Genomic DNA, 3,639 nt, shown 5'->3' with positions numbered 1-3,639 from the left:
CTAAAAGCGTTAAAAGAGAAGGGGATACCTCACCACCGCTCCGACAACAAAGCAAAACTGTTCCAACTCCTCAGAACTTTCCAAAAGTCACGTCAGGCTAAAAACACAGACGTACCTCCATCCAAAACACACCGGCGTAACGTCAACGACAGTGCTGTTACCACGCACCTCCAAGCCCCGCCCTCCCACCCACAAAGTTCCGGGTTGCCAGGTTTGCAGCGCGTCACCTCTCATCCCCCTCCACTTCCTGAGGCAAACTCATCTTTGCACAGCGGCACCGGGATGCCGACTCTTTTTTCCTCTCTTCAATTTCCACAGCATTCCATCCTACCTTCTGGCTTGGATCCATCAGTCTATACTACTGCTGTTCTTCCATACCCCTCTTTTTCTGCCCTCTACTCTGGCACCGGGTTGCCAGGTCTTCTTTCCTCTTTCTCCCTCTCTCATCCATCCACAGTGCACATCATCACCACTGGGCTGCCAACTTACAACCCTTCTGCCCCCTTTCCTCAGGCGCCTCCAACGACCTTCCCCAGCACAACGAGGGCCGCAGTTTACCCTTCTATTATGGAGATTCCTGGCACCGGGATGCCAGTCCCTACTCCTTCTTTCCCTACCCTCCAACCATCCCATGCTCTCTTTTCTGACTATGCCCCCACTATGCAAAATCCTCCCCATCCATCCGGACTTCTGGTGCCTCTTCAGCGTCCACTGGAAGGACGCCGACTACTTTGCCGCGAGACTCACTTTCGGCTGCAAGAGCAGCCCTAAATTATTTGACACACTATCAGAGGCCTCGTGTTGGATTCTCTCCAACAACCACAAAAATTCCTCACCTGGTCCACCTCCTCGACGACTTCCTAGTTATAACTCCTCCTTCATCACCTCCAGACCATGAAATCAGTCTTCGCTCAGCTTGGCGTCCCTCTCTCTGAAGAGAAAACAGAAGGTCCTTCACACATCTTGGAGTTTCTCGGGATTACTCTCGACACTGTCCGGTTCCAAGCTTCTTTGCCCGCGGAGAAACTCCACCGCGTCATTCTCCTCCTACAAAACTTTCTTCTTACTCCCTCTTGCACAAAACGACAACTACTCTCCTTCTTGGGACATCTGAACTTTGCTTTGTGCATCATCCCCCAGGGCCGCTCCTTTATTTCGCACTTGCTCTCCCTTGCATCATCCACACCCTCACTTATCGATCCAGTCTCCATGGATACCCCCTCCAGAACAGAGATGCAGATGTGGCTGCATCTCTCCAACTGGAACGGTGTCATCTTCTTTTACGATGACCAACTTTCCAACCCAGAAGACATTCAGCTCTGTACTGATGCTGCTCCTTCCGCTGGTTTAGGGGGCCACTATGGCAGATGATGGTTTTCAGCTGAATGGCCCATCGAATTCCGCAACTTCCTCCAAGGCTCCCTCCAATCATCTTCAGCAGTCCACGAAATATATCCGGTCATTATTGCCGCGTTCCTCTGGGGTCACGAGTGGCCAAAAAGGTCTATACTCATCCACTCTGATAATATCGCCGCAGTCGACATCATTAACAAAGGCAGAACAAACTCTTACAATCATGCCCTTCATACACCGTCTCACGTGGCTGTCGGTCACCCATCAATTTATTCTCCGAGCTAAACATGTTCCTGGCCACCATAACTCCATCGCTGACTCTTTGTCTCGCTTCTCCTTCCAGATCTTCAGAACCTTAGCTCCAGACGCGGAGGAGAATCCAACCCGTCCCACCATTTTCAGACACGACATTCCTCATTTGAAATAAACCATCGCAGAACTCATCTCTTTTTCCCAACAAGCCATCAGCAGCAGCTTAACCCCCAGCACTCTTTCCACTTACTGGACGGCCTGGAACTCTTTCCGCTCCTTCCACGCCACGTTTAACCTTCCGTTCCCTTCCTTCGACGTGGCCTCCGTATGCAGCTTCATCTCCTATGTCCACTCAATTCTTCACATCAAGATACCCACCATTAAGGTTTACCTTAGCGGTATCAACTTCTTTGCAAAATTACTCACTGGCTCCCCCTGCTCCCCTGCAACGCTCTCCCAGTCGTCTTTACTTATTAAAGGCCTTCAGCACCAAACACCTACACCGACTCCCGCTAACCACCGATCTTATTTCTCGCTGCATTGCCACCCTTCGTTCCAACCACTTTTCCGCCCACCTGGCGCGCACTCTGGAATCCATGTTTCTACTTTCTTTCTTCGGTTTCTTGCGATGCTCAGAATTCTCTTCTTCTTCAGCCAAGTTTAACCCTAGTCTCCACCCTTTCGTATCAGACCTTTATCCCATCTCTGAAGATTGCTTCGGCTATTCGCTCAAACGGAGCAAAACAAACCAGGTAAGCAACCCAGTTCCCATATGTTACTTTAAACTAAATTCACATCTGAACCCCTATGAACCCCTCATACACTATCTGCAGCTCAGGAAAACGCAGCAAACTTCTTCCCATGAACCGCTGTTCATCACCGAAACAGGCCAATTCGCCAATCGATCCTGGTTCCTTTTATACTTCAGAGCCGTTCTAATCACCTCCGGGATTAATCCTGACTCCTCCGGCCACTCCTTCCGCATAGGGGCAGCCACCACTGCGTCAAGCAGAGGAGTCCCAGACCACCTCATCAAGGTCATGGGCCGCTGGTCTTCCCAAGCCTATCAACTCTGCACCCGCCACAGCTTCGATGACCTGCACAAAGGGCAGGCAGCCTTGCTTTCTTAGGATGGCTTCTTTTGGGGATCTGCAAGGCCCGGGAGCAGCAGTGGATCCTCAACTAAGCCTTCCCCAAACCGCGAAACAATCACCCTGGCTTAATCTCCCTCAATCAATGAAGGTTCGCCCTCGGCCGAGGCAGGGTCCTAGCTAGTGAATATTCCTATAAGTCTTGATCCCTGATGGTTTCAGTAGAAGTAGGAATAAAAGCCAGAGCAGTATCTTGGTATGAAGCAAGAAAAAAATTATCTTTTTATCAAATGAAAACACGCTAACTGTGGGAAAACTATGCATGCACTATACATGTCACACATTTTAAATCCTTATGTGATGAAAATGTCTTGCCGATGGATATTTTATGCTCGGATAACCTGCTTCAATGTGTAAGCAATGCATGACGACTGTATAGTGAAGTTGCCTGAAATCCAGAACATTTAAAGTAAATGGGGGGATGGACTTTCTATGACTACAGTATTAGGGGTCTTAGAACAGGGTCATATCTTCGGACTGCAGAGAACCCGAGAGCATTAAGTGCGGGAGAATGGATGCAGCAATCAGATTTGAAGAGATATTGACATTGAATGAGAATTGAAAAAGACTAATGTACTTAAACATTCATCTTGAAGTGGATAAACCGTTTGCATTTCAAACATGTTTGTGAAAGAAAAGAGAAGCATTTACCAAAGCAAAACTGCCGCATATAAATGTGTATTATAAGAGTTTATAATATACCAAGATGTGCTCAAAGAACAGTGTCTGGCTGTAAAGATATACGGACAAATCTGTGGAAATGTCAAAACCTCGAGCTTGGAGTAGTGAAGACTATAATTCATCCCGCCTCCCTGGCAAGCTTTGTTTAAGTCCTGTACATCCTGGATGCAGGTCGGAGCGACAGCAATGAAAAGGAAAATAC

At 48.4% G+C, this 3,639-nt stretch overlaps 1 pseudogene; it reads left to right on the top strand.

Moving 5' to 3' along the window:
- The first annotated feature begins 649 nt into the window (after window positions 1-649).
- On the top strand, window positions 650-2,735 carry LOC138615293 (uncharacterized; annotated as a pseudogene).
- The last annotated feature ends 904 nt before the right edge of the window (window positions 2,736-3,639 follow it).

The sequence above is a fragment of the Brachyistius frenatus genome, unplaced genomic scaffold, assembly GCF_029030835.1.
Source record: "Brachyistius frenatus isolate BFR_SWC_R1_liver_20210118 unplaced genomic scaffold, ASM2903083v1 Contig_884, whole genome shotgun sequence".
In the NCBI taxonomy this organism is placed as follows: domain Eukaryota; kingdom Metazoa; phylum Chordata; class Actinopteri; family Embiotocidae; genus Brachyistius; species Brachyistius frenatus.
Note: the sequence above shows the minus strand (reverse complement) of the source record. Positions and strands in the feature narration are given on the sequence as shown.